Source organism: Aedes aegypti, chromosome 3 (genome assembly GCF_002204515.2).
Source record: "Aedes aegypti strain LVP_AGWG chromosome 3, AaegL5.0 Primary Assembly, whole genome shotgun sequence".
NCBI classification, from domain to species: Eukaryota; Metazoa; Arthropoda; class Insecta; order Diptera; family Culicidae; genus Aedes; species Aedes aegypti.
In genome coordinates, this window is record NC_035109.1 from 327,461,795 (window position 1) to 327,477,568 (window position 15,774).

General features: G+C 38.6%; 1 protein-coding gene across 1 annotated transcript in view; it reads right to left on the bottom strand.

The window, feature by feature from the left end:
* Positions 1-13,895, bottom strand: part of LOC5569794 (patched domain-containing protein 3) — a 324,648-nt gene extending 310,753 nt beyond the window's left edge. The window contains exon 1 of the mRNA XM_021848595.1: positions 12,452-13,895. The gene's annotated coding sequence lies outside the window, so the exon portion shown is untranslated. The remainder of the gene's footprint in view (positions 1-12,451) is intronic.
* Between the last annotated feature and the right edge of the window lie 1,879 nt (positions 13,896-15,774).

Genomic DNA, 15,774 nt, shown 5'->3' on the forward strand with positions numbered 1-15,774 from the left:
TATGAGAAAAATCAAACCGTAAAAAATTACACCCCTAAAAATTGTTCATTTGGACCCCTTGAAGCTACTGTGAAAGTTCGACGGAGGAATCCCGAAAAACAGTTTCTCGAGGTATAACTTTTTTTTTGTTTCCTAATGAATACCAGTTTGTTGCAGTCCTTCATATATGATAGTAGAATCTTCAAATCAATAATGAATTGAAATCATCGACTTCAACAGCGTCGTTCATTTTCTCCATACAAACTTCAAGCTCGTTAAGTTCCCTCTTAGAGTTGACAGATTGCGCTTAAATGTACATAATAGCTTTTGAGGATCCAAAAAAACAAATTTGGGGCGTAACTTAAGGTTTCCGTAATGCTCAAGCTTCAAGGTTCGGATAACTCGCCTCTCAGCGCAGTAAATTTTGATTCTCCAGTGAATTAGCATCGGAATTGTCAACCGAGCATCGTCATCGCTGCACAGGCAGGCCATTGTCATCGCGCGATCATCAAAGTGGAGAAATTCCAGATAAGATTAAGGAACTTTTCTTCGAGGCACGGAGCGGCGCTTGTTGGCGTTCAACCCAGAAGAAGATGGGAAACTTTCTCCGACTTGGGCTCAGTGGAAGGCGTGAAGCAAGTTCGACCACATTTTTAGATGCCATCATTTCGGTCGTTTTCGAACGAAGGTGATTTCGAGAACATCGGATTAAGTGTAAACGATGGCAATGGTGTAGCAAAGGGTTACGACTATTACGAATAATATGCAGGAAGATCTTAAAGTTATTTCTTAATTATTCTCAAAAAATCCTGAAGAAAAATTCAGAAATTATCTTGCAAGCATTTCAAATTCTCTAGCAATAGACAATAAAGCATCCCAAAGCCTTCTTTCAGATAGATAAAAACCTTAAAAATTAGTGTGAAACTTACAAGTGCTTTAGAAGCAAACTATAACAAATCCTAATTATATTCAAAACTTATAAAACCATCGTAAAAATCTCTAAGATGCGACTCCAAATCATCCTTACTTACACCAGTGGTCAACGAATTGGAATGATCTAAAGAAGTGATAGCAAGGGCGATAAATATCTTAAATGATGGGGATTACTGAGGGAATCTAAGAAACATAATAAATGCTCAATCGTTGCAAGGAGGGATTATTGGAAGACATAAGAATCAGTGATATGATGATAATTTTTATTTCTATATATCTTTGAAACAGATTAGAAAACCCTTCCATATGTTTATTGCTAGGTTTTCATTTATCATACTAAGCTTGAATTATGATCGTTATGTTGGAGCATCCACATTTCTGAAAAATACGTATTAGAGGAATCTTCTAGTGGGTACGGAGGTGAAATACTAAGAGGGGGTGTTAAGAACTTTAATTTGAGGGACCTTGTCTTTATGATAGTCAGTAATAGCATTTCTTCATATTCTTCCTTGCGTTGCATCACAACTGAGACAGAGCCTGTCAATCAATGTTGTGGTCTTAAGAGCACTTTTATTGTTATTAATTAGAAGTTTTCTACCGAGATGAACCAGCCTCAGGCTGAAAGTCTCGTTAATATAGATAATAATAATAATAAGAGTTTTCTTAGCCATTTGACCAATTCGAAACAATTGGGGTTGTACAAATAAGGTGTTTGGTAAACCCTATTTCAGGGAGGACGTTTTAGAGAACCAGCTTTCAGAGAAAAGCAGCATCATTAAATCGATGAATGATTTGGAGCCTTTGAAGATATTGATTAGCTATAAGAATCTTCAAATCTTCAAATGGTACTGGATAGTTGGGTTTGGAGCTAATCCTTATCATTAGCCGCAAGATCAATTTTGTCTTGAGTATATTTACCCAAAAATGCATTGTGATATATCTTTTCAGTTGTAAACTATTGGTATTTTTGATAATTTTGTGGAAAATGTTCAAACAAAAGACGAAATAAGGACCTACATATTCCTTGCAGTTGCTCAAAATCTTATGTTACATGATGTAATATGTCAAAACCTACACAGAAAAAAATATTTAATTTTCAATGTGATGTAAACTGAGGTTTACTGTAAAAATAAATCGAAGTCGTGTATTTTTACAGCATCATGTAAACTTAAATGAATATGCATTCAATTTTCAACCAAAACTGGTTGAATATTACATGATCGTGTAAATTTAAAGTGAATTCGATTAAAAAATAATGGATTTGTCGTTGAAATTTAGGTTTATTTTGATGCTCCAAATATGTGCATCAAAATAAACTTAATTTTACAACATATTTTTAGCTGTGTAGAATGATGTGAAAAGTGTATTACGATCTGTCTTGGGTACCAAGTGTAATGCCAAGCGACCAAATGTAGTACTAAAAATGCTACTGGTAGTACCCATTCTGAACCCGACTACTAAAGACATTTCGTCTTTATTCAAACAGCATAGCATGAAAATCTTGCCTAACTTTTCAAAAGGTTCTACCTGACATTGAGAGGTTCTCTTTGTTTACTTCATTTTAATTAAAGATTGAGCCGCATTAACTTTTTTGTTGCGTTTTGTTTGTAAAAAAATGCTAGCCAAGCAGTGGCACATCCATGGGGGGTTTTGGGGGGTCAAAACCTCCTAAAAGCTGCAATGCAATAATTGTTATAATCGAAAGAAAGCGAGAAAAGAGAGAATCTCTCAATGTTAGATAGGCCCTTTACAAAAGTTACGTGGGAAATGATTTTTTGGGCAATGGTTCATTCCGGTAAATAGTCTTCCGGTTAAATGCTTTCTGAATAATGATTTAAATGTTCGCTACTATCTATTATCCAGTAGATATGACAAATGTTCCGCTTACCAGCTAGCATAGAACCAGTTAGTGGCTTTTCACCTTAGCCCCTAAAATAATTTAATAAAAATGACAATTTTTTCGCCCAGCTACTCATACAGTTAAATTGTGTTATGGATTTTGCGTTTCTATAGGTAATTCAACCATCATGGCAATATTTTTCGCTCTCTACGCAAAAGAACAATATTATCTAGTGGAAGATACACTCCCATAATCCACGAGTTATGAGAATTTTTTGCCTACCTCCTAGAAGAGAAATATTATTTGATGAGAATCGCATGATTTAGGAATCATGACACTTTTTTTTGCTGAAAAAAAAAACCAAAACTAGCGAACATGATTTTGAGATTTTTTATGTTTTTTCTTATCATTTTAAAATTTACTTAACGTTCTATATTATCTTTGATTGAAATCGAACTAAAATTCAATTTGTTTGACTTTTATGTTGTTAAATTTGCTGAAGTTAAAAAATAAAAAATGTGATAATGAAATAGAACACAAAATTCATATTTAAGGAATGCAATATTTTTCTAAAGTTATGCACATCAGTAAGCTTATGGATTAACACTTTTATCGAGCATGAGGATAAAAAAAAATCATTTTCACATTTTCTATTGGAGATTTAATTTTCTAAAGCATTGCCAACTACAGTAATCGAACATTAGGATCATATAGTCAGGCTAATCAAATATATATATATTTTTTTCAGGAGGCGTAACATCATTTGGTGAAAATTGGTCCCGTGCGATCAAGGAATTATGACAATTTTTCGCCCGTCATCTAGAATTGTTATAAAAATTCCGTCTTAATGAATTCATAAATTGAGACCTTTTCTAGACAACATACTACTAGAATAGAATTTGTAACTGAAAATTACGCCCCTACAATCACCGACAAAAAAAGTGCACCAAAATCCATAACTTTTTTAGTTATGGATTTTAGTAATATACATTTAATTCGAGATCCCGCCTAAGGTGTTCAAGGTCCCGCCACAGGTAGCGCTTCAAATTTTATCTCTTTTATTTGAAGATTTTTAAAAATGGCGTATTTGACAAAGTTGTAAATGAAAATATGAAATTGAAACAGGTTTGCTGAATAACACCAGCTCTACCCTACCGAAATCAGGGGCCCAGATAGCCGTAGCGGTAAACGCGCAGCTATGCAGCAAGACCATGCTGAGGGTCGTGGGTTCGAATCCCGCTGGTCGAGGATCTTTTCGTGAAGGAAATTTTCTCGATTCCCAGGGCATAGAGTATCTTCGTACCTGCCACACGATATACACATTGACACGGTGGGGAAAGTGCTCGAGAAGATCATCCTCAACAGACTGTCGAGGTACACCGAGGGTGTAAATGGTCTCTCAGGCAACCAGTTCGGCTTCCGGAAAGGGAGGTCCACTGTAGACGCTATTCTGACGGTTAAGAAAACCGCTGAGATAGCACTCCAGCGTAAGAGGAGGGGTATTCGCTACTGCGCAGTAGTGACTCTGGATGTAAGGAATGCATTTAATAGTGCCAGTTGGGCGGCTATTGCTGATGCGCTCCTGCGTCTGGGGATACCCGAGTACCTGTACAAGATTCTCGGAAGTTACTTCCAGAATCGGGTATTAGTCTATGACACAGAGGTGGGTCGGAAGTGCTTTCACATAACCTCAGGAGTCCCGCAAGGTCCCATCCTGGGTCCGGTGTTATGGAATGTCATGTACGACGAGGTGTTGAGATTAAAATTCCCGGCGGGTGTGGTCATCGTTGGCTTTGCCGATGATGTTACGCTGGAGGTCTACGGTGAATCGATCGAAGAAGTGGAATTGACTGCAGCCCACTCGATCGCAATTGTGGAGGAGTGGATGAGCTCCAGGAAACTGGAATTGGCTCACCACAAAACTGAGGCTGTTGTTGTCAACAACCGAAAGTCGGTGCAGCAAGCGGTGATCAGTGTAGGCGACTGCACAATCACTTCGAAGCGCTCCGTCAAACACTTGGGGGTGATGATCGACGACAAGCTTACCTTCGGTAGCCATGTCGATTATGCCTGCAAGAGAGCCTCCACAGCTATTGTGGCACTGTCCCGGATGATGTCCAATAGCTCTGCGGTGTACGCCAGCAAGCGTAAGCTTCTGGCCAGTGTCGCCTCGTCCATACTGAGGTATGGTGGCCCGGCTTGGGGCACGGCTTTGAGTACCGATAGCTACCGTAGCAAGCTAGAGAGTACTTATAGGCTAATGTGCCTGAGGGTTGCGAGCGCGTACCGTACCGTGTCACACGATGCACTTTGTGTCATCACCGGTATGATGCCTATTGGTATCCTTATCATGGAAGACATAGAGTGCTTCGAAAGGCGCGGCACAAGAGGCATACGCAGGACTGCCAGAACGACCTCCATGGTCAAATGGCAGCGTGCGTGGGACAGTTCCACCAAGGGAGTGTGGACTCACAGGTTGATTCCGAGGTTAGATATCTGGGTCAATAGGCGCCATGGGGAACTAACATTCCACCTAACACAGGTCCTTTCGGGTCATGGATGCTTTAGACAATATCTACACCGTTTTGGTCATGCGGGTTCTCCCGAATGTCCAGTTTGTGCAGGTTTAGAGGAAACGGCGGAACACGTTTTGTTCGTGTGCCCGCGTTTCCGCACAATGCGTGACCGCATGTTTGCCACATGCGGTCGGGACACGACTCCGGACAATTTGGTCCAGAGGATGTGTGCAGACGAGTTTGGCTGGAATGCCGTTTCATCGGCTATCACCCACATCGTCTCGGAACTCCAAAGGAGGTGGCGTGTGGACTCGAGGAGTGATTAGTGCAGACGCTAATCAACAGGTGGTCTAAGGGTTCGCAGTCGGCTACGTAGGTCATACCGGTGCCCTACGGTCGAAATCGACCCTTACAGCGATTAAGTGGCCGCGGGGAGAACATCCTGGTAGCGCTGCTGTCGTGGCGCCGGCCTACTGGGTGGATACGAGCCTCTGGTTGTTCGGGGCAGGTGGAGGCCCCTTCGTCAGCAATCCCAGCTGGTGCTAGCTGATAGGGCCTGAGCCTTCAGTAGGTCAAATTGCGAAGCCCGCAGTATCAGTTCTTGATACCTGCGGTGCAGCTGGGAGCGGGCTTAGTGGTCGACCCTGCCCGCCTTCAGCGGACAACGGGAGGTGAGGACCACCAGGGAAGCTGGCAATGCGCCAGCATGCTACCTTGGTGGATCCCCATAAGCGTGTCATTGATGTTCGTTGCTGCATGGCTACGCAGCTAACCTGGAGGATGCGATGTGCAATAGCCCCTCTCCGAAGCAATGCCTTCTTGGTGGTCCCGGAGAGACGAAGGGTTTGGCGGCAATGGAAATGGTTTAGTGGGTCGGGGGTGTAGTCCTGTTTACTGCTTGTACGTAGTAAATGGTCAGCAACCCCACACTCCCGGACCTCGGTCCGGAGTCTGCTGAGCAGATTATCCCCCCATTGCTTAGAAGGAAAAAAAAAACACAATATACACATGCAAAAATGGTCGATTGGCAAAGAAAGCTCTCAGTTAATAACTGTGGAAGTGTCCATAAGAACACTAATCTCAGAAGCAGGCTTTGTCCCAGTTGGGACGTCACGCCAGAAAGAGGAAAAACCCTACCGAAATACAAGGAGATTCAATAAGGTTTTCGAAATATCGTTTATTTCGAATATTTTCAAAATTTGAATTTATTTTATGATTTATGTATATATTATATATATACATCATAATATTTATATATTATATAAAAATTTATGTATTTTGACAGTTTCTTAGTTCTTATTACGTTATAGTGAGTAACATATTCTAACGGTTTCACAGGTATCACAGGAGTTACATATTCTAACGAGGAAGCTCGAATATCATGGACCACTGTTTTACCTATATGCAATATGACCACAACTAATTTTGTTATATTATTTAGAACCCCATTGTCTTTTTAAAAGTAATGGTTTTTAACTTTTTAAATCACGTTTAAAATATTAAATAAAAAATTCCCCAAATTTGGGAAAATAAATTTAAATTTCACGTGTAGAGAATTTGTTCATACAAGGGCCCTGTTTAATAAGTCGAGTCGAGGAAAATGACTCGACTGGAGTCACTGTCGACAAAAAAAAATCGCTCGACAGAGCGCATAGAACCACTCTATGTGACTGGATTACTTTTGGAGTGCACGGGTGATATCTGAAACATGCATGCCTACTTTGATCGATAGTGACGAGCCACATGAATTAGCTCGATTTACAAAATAGACCTCTGAATAACCTCAATCTTCAAAATTTTAAACGGCAATGCGCTCCTACAGCTTCGTTACATTTTCAAATTTCATTTTTTTTTTTTCGAATAATTGAACTTGGTTAAAATACAGGTGAATATTTGCGCTGATTGATTTATGGATGTAGGCACTAATTTCTGAAGAGCTCATCCATGTTTTGTTTCTAATAATTCTAGAATCCACAGGTTGAGATTTTTTAATTGAGTGATCTTTTTTTCTGATATCACTCAATAGTATAAAGACAAAGCAAGAATTCGATGTTACAAATATGCTTTGCTAGTGAGTATGAATATTTGAACACAGAATTAATACTCCAGGCTCCTTAGAACATTTTTATTTATTATTTAACATTGCATGATTTGATGTGAATAATTGAAAAACATCACTTAAGTGCATAGAAAAGCAGATAAGGTCATTCTTGAGCTTAAAATAGTCACCTATGATATTCAAGTTTGCTTCCTCATTACAAAAAAATATTTACAATAAAAATATTTTTACCAAAAATTGTGCATAACTTTTTTTAATAGCGTTTTAGAACCCTATTCACGTATAAAACAAAAATAAATATAGATTTGATTGTTTGAATCTCTTCATTCAAGGTATTTGCTATTACAATCACTCATACAATTATTAATTACGATCCTGCAGGCAGAGGTATATATTGTTCTTTAAAACTCCGAATATAGCTTAAACTTAGTTGAACATCTTGAAATATTTGAAGTGTTTGTTCCTTGGTGTGAGAACATCAAAGTACCGTTTTGTCTCAAATTCCGAACAGACTCATATTCCGAACACTCGGTTTTTCTTCTTCTTCTTTATGGCATTACGTCCCAACTGGGACAAAGCCTGCTTCTCAGATTAGTGTTCTAATGAGCACTTCCACAGTTATTAACTGAGAGCTTTCTTTGCCGATTGACCATTATTGCATGTGTATATCGTGTGGTAGTTACGAAGATACTCTAATGCCCTGGGAATCGAGAAAATTTCCTTTACGAAAAGATCCTCGACCAGCAGGATTCGAACCTACGACCCTCAGCATGGCCATGCTGAATAGCTGCGCGTTTACCGCTACGGCTATCTGGGCCCCTACTCGGTTTTTGTATCGCGGAAATGTTTCGCTGAAATATGTCATCAAATTAATAGGAAATAACAGTCAATTGAAATTCAATTTTAACGTCTTCCAATCTATTTTATACCTCGGGAGTAGTCATGATTCTCTAGTTTGAGACCAGTAGAACCAGCTCAGATAAATTTGTTTGCGAAATTATTCATTTGAATACCGTTTTGTTTTAAATTCCGAACAGTCTCATGTTCCGAATACTCGTTTTTTGTATGGCGATGTGGTTGAAATGTTTCGCTAAAATATGTCAGCAAATTGCCAGGAAATAGCAGTCAATTAAAATTCAATTTACCGTTTTGATTCATATTACGGACAGCTTCTTATTCCGTACACTCTACTTTGTATGGGAAACATTTCACATGAAATGTTTCAATTTTTGCCTTTCAAAAGTTTTCAATTTTTGGGCTCATTATAGTCAACATTATCCATAGATATCTATGAAAGTTTTTAATACTCAATTGCTTCAGACGCTCCTTTAGTGGTTTGCCAAATTCGAATAATGATTCGACTTGTCTTTTTATGATTTTCATGAGCTGTCCAGAATTCGAATCAAAGTGTCCGGAATATGGGGCAAAAGTAAGGATGCGTCCGGAATAAGAATCATGGAAAGTCCACACATTTCTATTCATTTAAAATATGAAAAATGTCAGAAACAAAATCTTCACCCACCATTCGAAAGTTAAGTGTTTTGAAGGCTCGATAGCGCCGACGAATCATACAGATTGATTTATTTTATATGCTTCCTGATGGGTTATATTATATTGAGGCCTTAAGTGTCCGTAATATGAATCAAAACGGTAATCATCTTCCAATTTATTTTATACCTCGGAAGTAGTTGTGAATCTTTAGTTTGAGATCAATAAAACTAGCTCGGATAAGTTTATTTGCGAAATTATTCCTTTCATTACGATTTATTCGTGCTGTTCGGAATTTGAATCAAGGTGTTCGGAATATGAGACAGAATGAACTGTGTTCGGCATTTTTACCAAAATGTTGTTCCAGACTCTTACGTATAAACCATACTAAACAAATTTAAACAAACAATTTTATCGGCACACTCAACAGCTAACAGTTTGACTTTGCGGAGAAATTGAAATTTTCACAAATATCAGCTTATTTATGCCTATCAGATGCATTTCAAGTCACTGTTGGCCTTAAGTGTTCGGAATATGAGTCAAAACGGTACCAATGATACCATATTGGTTTTATCGACTACTGGCCAATATAAGAGTTTAGGAGATTTAGCCGATTGCACAGTACATCGGTGTTATGAGACATGTGCTATCTTATCAATTGTGCCATTTTTCCCGTATGTCATATGCCCGAACGCCATTTTCCCGAATGCGATTTCCCCGAGTGACCTGTTCCCCCGAAAAGTGATTCAGTTCAAAAATGTATCGGGACAGTCTTCAGTGACATGGTGGCAAACTAGGAAGAACGATGAGCGTTCGAAAGGTGTTATTTGGTTATTCTCCGACTGAATAAACATTGCCAAAGATTCCGAGGACGGTGAAACTCGAAAGAACCGCCTGCTGCGATATAATTTCGTGGCTAAGTGGAAACAAAGGTTCCCGAGTTTAAAGAAGGAAAAGACAAAAATCACCTGAAGTGATCAGTTCATTATCCGTAGTGCGAGAAAGTAGAGAAGCAGAAGTTGTTATCCATTGAAGTTCTTTAAATCCGGCATAGCCGAAGCCAGATATTTGTCGAACGAGAGTTAGGGTTACATAGATTGACTGAGATATTGTAAATTAGTACTAAACAGTGAAAAGAATTGAACTTAATAAACCTTGTCTAGTTTTAGCTTATCCATCAAATTGACGTCTTTCGATTTGCTTAAAGAAGCTTAGCCTCTGAATCTACAACCCTCCCCTTCGGCAACACCGCCAATAATATTAAGAAGGGTGCATCTCAGATGACCGGTTTATTTACCACTCTGAAATGGATAAGGTTATGCAAATTGTTTGGTACTCAAAAACACTTTTTGGGGAACTGGTGTTCGGGGAAACGGTATTCGAGGAACCGACATTTGGGGGAAAAGTAGCACAACCGTACCACATGTACCTCTATCAGTAGGGTGCATATTAATATTTTTTATATTATTTCAATAGAATCATTGACAAAAACCTCAAAAACCGCGATTAATGCAGAAAAATTTCTACACTGTTGCTTCATAAGTTAAGCCCTGCCATGATTTCTCTTCATAGATCCTCTCTCTTGCTAAAAGCTTCGCTAAATTAGATAAATCTGTAATATTTCTTGTTAATGAAGCGAGATATAGTGACTCTTCATCCTACAGCACAAAAATATATTACGAAAATAAAATAGTTTTCTACAATAACGCAAAGAAAGCCACGAAGAAGAGAAAGCGATGAATGCAGATAAGCCCTTATGAAAATACAATGCTGATTTGTTAGTTAAAGTCATTCAGAACTGATGGCAAACACTCAAAATCCAATAATATCGGCTGTGTTTTGATTATTTTACATAAAATGCTATGTTCACGCATTTTTTCAGGATTACCGGTTGAAGTACATTTGCGCTATATAACCAAACGGTATTGACTAATAATTATCCTAAACTATCACAAATCACTTCAAAACATCGTCCAAAAGTCTTGGATATGCGAGCAATGCATGTTTGTGACGAAAAACTTTGGATAAGGTAATGCTAATATTGCTAAGTAAGGAAAATGTCAAGTTGGCAATCAATTTTGACACATAATTTTTGGACACTTTTGTTTCGTATTCGTGCAAACCAAAATTTTATTCAAAAATAATGACTTATTTGAGACCGTACATTCAATTAAAGTATGTTAAAATGAAAAAATTATGACCGTTTTTCCGCTAGTATAAATAGGTATATTATCTTATGAAAGTCTTCCCCTATAGTCTTGGAATTCTGACAAATTGCCGCCCACCATCAAGAAGCTTTAAATCATATTTTAAAATCACGCGTTATAAACTACACTCTTTAAAAAAGCTCATCTATCAACCAGTTGTTTACACCTTGTAGTGTTGGATAGAAGTAATTTGTGAAAATGTAACTAGAATGTTTTTATGTAAAACATAACTATCCTAGTCCAGGAGTCGTATGCAATTTGCTACCAACCGCAAGTAGAATTCACGCCATCTGAGCCAAATCTCACAAAATGCAAGAAAAGATCAGTCCAGCAAATATTCGTCCACGATTTATTTTTCTGAAACAGCATTAGGAATGTCACATTTTATCGATTTTTTTTACTCAAACACTGATCATACACAGTACAATATTTCTAGATATTTAATTACATGTACAGGATTGGACAATACATCTGCAATCTTTTCGATTTTCCATGCAAAATAGTCAACTTTGGGTTAATATCTGAGTTTCTTACGTAGGTCTTTGATATTGTGAGATAAATCGTTTATAATTTTTTAGTAAATGCGGTTTTTCATTTACTTAAAGCTTGAAAATTTATTATATAAATTGTTGTTACTTTTGATTTCGTAAAAGGAAAAAATACTCAAAACTATACGTCAAAATATAGATGATTTACAGGCTACAGAGCTAAACTAGTCTAATTCAAGTGAAAAGGAAAAAAGGAAGGTCCGCAAGCTCATTTACAAAGCTAAGTCAGATAATTTCACATATCTGAAGACGTAGTGAATAGTTTCCAAAAAATCACCGGTTATACCAAAACTGGTGAGATCGTTCTATATATTTTTCATTAATTTCAGCATCCAAAAGATTGTAATTTATACCTGTCAAGTCTGAAAAATCTATATGCAAATCGATGCTTTTCGGTAACTTTGTGTTATAACACTTCACAGTGGATTCTATAAAAACCTTCATCGATTACTGCAAGCCGAAAAAATGAGCGAATGAGCGTAGTGGAAAAATAGGACTCCTCAATATGGTTTACCCTTGAGATAGCTTTCCAAGTCGAATAACCAAAAACATTAAAATTTCCAGAAATCTGACGAAGCAAAATGCACTGCAAACTGCATCCGATCCGAACAGCACCCCCTTCCTCGCGTTAACGACCATCACCTGACTCAACTCGCCTTGCAGTCGATTTTCGAATACAACAACGAAAACAAGTTCCTTTCTCATTTCGCAACTCATTGCGCGCACCCACCGGCCTGACCTACCCCATCAATGGCCGCAAATCCCAGGTAGGTAGATCTCGGCGGCCTCATGGCAATCAACCTTCAATGCCTGCACACCGTTCCCCGATTTTTTTTTTCTCCCATTGAACTGCACTTTCGTCAACACCTCTCCACACTTACCTTGAATGAGTTCTGCACCGCAGTTGCCCACCGATTCTCCGATTCTGTGTGTGTGTTTTTTTTTCGATATCTTCCTTGTACTGGTTCACTTCTTCACCGGTCTCCGTCTTTCTTTTTTCTCGATAACCTTCCGAAAATTTCCAAAAACTCGGAAAACAGCACTAGCTTCTACTGCACTGGGTACGTTAATGTAGAAGTGAACACTACAGCGAACCACCACTTCGAACTCCAAAGGCTTCTCTTTCTCGTTCCGGAGATCGTAAAGTCATAAAAATTCCCGCTGTCTAGTTTCAACAGTCAAAATCGTTGTCGGTGTCTTCGTTGTTGTCGTCGTCGTTGTTACTTTAAGGGTCTCCTTAATCGGTTTACTCTGCCTTTCCACGTTCACTGCACCTGCACCTGCGCAATATCTTACAATCGAAGTCGAATATCAATGGATGGGCGCACGCAGCTAAGTTCTGCAGTCACTCGTTTCGTCGAAAGCTCTCTTTCTAAGTCGTTGGCGTTTGCGTTTGCTAGCTGATGCAATTGACCATCATCGCAACACACTCACAAAAAGGGGGGCTTCACTTACTTTACTTAACTTTCCGTTTGAACTAGTTGAGCACTTGATCGTGGCGGTTGAACCATTAATTGCGGTGGATTGTAAAACACCGAAATAGCACTTTGGGTTTCAGTTTAGTACAATCACTTTGAGCGTTTCACTTTAATGCTAGTGCGGATCGACTTTCGCAAAATGCTTCACTTTCGATTGATCTGTTTCGTTCTGGTTCTGGTCTTCAAGCTGGCGCTGGTACTGGGAAGCCCTCACACATCATTTTGCGGCTGGACAAAACACGTGAACACACTTCCAGCGCCCATTTTGAACCGTCAACACTCAGTAGGATCACCAAATTCACAATTCACTAGCTTTGCGACACACAATCCGTTACAACGTGGGAGAAAGTTCCCAAAATTGGCGCCCAACGTGTTGTAAATAATTCAGCGAAAATCACGAATTACTCGGCCCAATCGAACCGCTACGCCACCCCAGCTCAATTCGGGTACAGAATTTTAAAATTCATTAAAACTCCTATTATGCAAAACCCAAAAACTCTCCCTCCGTCGTTTTGTCGTCGCCGTCAGTTGGATTCCCAAAGTCCAACCACTAATGAGGGGAATGCCAAATTTATTCGTCGGCCGAGTACCCGAAGCTATGGCGAGACTGCTGCTGCTCCGCTAATATCCGTCCAACTATGTCCCATAGACACCCCACTAATGGATCCACTTGGCCCTTGGTAGAGCAGGTAGCAGGAGGAAGCGTAAAACCCGTGCGCGCGCAACAACCGTAAGTTCGAAACTGGCCAGGTTGATCCGTGCAAGCTGAACTCCGATGCGCATTCGCGATACGAAACGCTCCGCTAAGCCTAGACGACGAGCGAGGATACAGAGCTTGAGCAACACTGCTGCACATTTCACCCCACGACGGCATCGATCATCCGAACGCATAGCATAACAACACAACAGGTTGCAATTGAGCGAGAGAGCGAGAGAATGCGAGAAAACTCACGCACTCTCTCGAATTTTCTCTCCGCAATGATCAGCGCTGCACACAAGCGCTATCGCACAGCTCTATTTGCTTCATTCTCTCTTCTACCCTGCATTCTCTCCGACCATTTCGAGAGAAAACGAAATTCTTCGAATTTGGCGCGATTACCTTTTTCTCTCAGGAAAAACGATCACCCAATCAACATGAATTCCAAAACTTGACCACAAGCACATGTTATCAGTTCGTGCAACTTTCGAACCTCGGGGTTTATGATCTGGCTACAACTGCATTGAACTGAATTGTGATCATTCTCTGCGCGGTTCTCTCACCGATCGGTCAAAATTCGATCCTGCCATTGGCTCTCGCTCTCGGGGTTAGATTGCAGCGCAATGCTCCTTAAATATTACATGATAATTTACAGATTGGCAATAGCGCAAATGGTGACCAATCTATGGACTCCGGCGGCCACTGAGACGGTCAGATGCGTTCGAGGCGGTATTGGTTTACCGGTTGTGTTGGCGTCTCGTCGTACGACAATGTTTGGACAGTTGTCTAATAAATTATGTGATTATTAACGAATGTTTGACATTCGAAATCACGGTTAAAATAGTGTCTGATAAACTGTTTTATGTGCTTTCGCTAATTATTTTTTAAGATGATTGAACAGAGATGAAACTCAATATATTTTGTCTTTCTGTTTACAGATTTGTGGATTTTGCAATTTAAGATATCACAATAATACATATATTGCAATCACATTCGATTTCAAAAAAAAAACTCTTAAGAATCATACATTGGTTGTTCAAAAACCACGTAAACTTGAGAAGATTCCAGACCAAAAACTACTACATTCATTCAAAATCACATACATTTTCAGGCTTTTGAACGTCTTAAAGTAGAGAAGAGATGCCAAAAAATCTCGAAACGTGAGCTTTGCGAATATCCCTAAATGATTTCACTTATAAGTATTTCGATCATTCTAAAGTTTCCCCCTTTGTTACGTTTTTTGTATGAGTCCTTCGAAAATTTTAGAGCGTGACGTAATTTGTGCGTAACCCCTATAATTATTATTGAAATTATTTACAATTGCCTCCAAGTTATTATCAATAAAATTCAAATTTCTTTGGAGTGATCCAAATAATAAAACACTAGGATAATTTTTGATTGTTCTTTTATATGTATTGTTTTAAATATACTCCATTCTGTTCAACAGATTAACGTTCTGCTTGTTCATTTGCTTCTGGAGTGTAGGCTGCAGTTTTAACATGTTCAATGCAATTATTTCCTACGAACGTTTTGAACTTTGATGAAAAAAAACAAGATTCTCTATCAGTAATATTTCTTGGTTGTTTGCTGTTATAATTCACGTAATTTGATAAATTTCTTATAACTTCGTCAGTATTTTTCGTTTTTTTAGGACAGAACTCAACATATTCAGTAAATACATCAATAACAACTAAAATGTGCTTGAACCCTCCACTAGATTGTAGTTGGATCGGGCCATAATGATCTAAATGAACTGTATTAAATAGTTCATAACCTTTATCAATTGTTTTAAAAATCCTTCTATTATACCTTCCTTTGGACTAAACAAAATACAACTTAAAAACTTTTAAATATTTTTTAAACGATCCTCATATGAGAAAACCAATAATGATTTTTTTTACTTCTAAAATTGTTTTATCCATACCAATATGTCCTTTTTTATCATGACAAATTCTAATAATATTATCAATCATTAACTTGGGTATTACTTCATTTACATTTTACCATCAATCTTTCTGAAAAGAATACC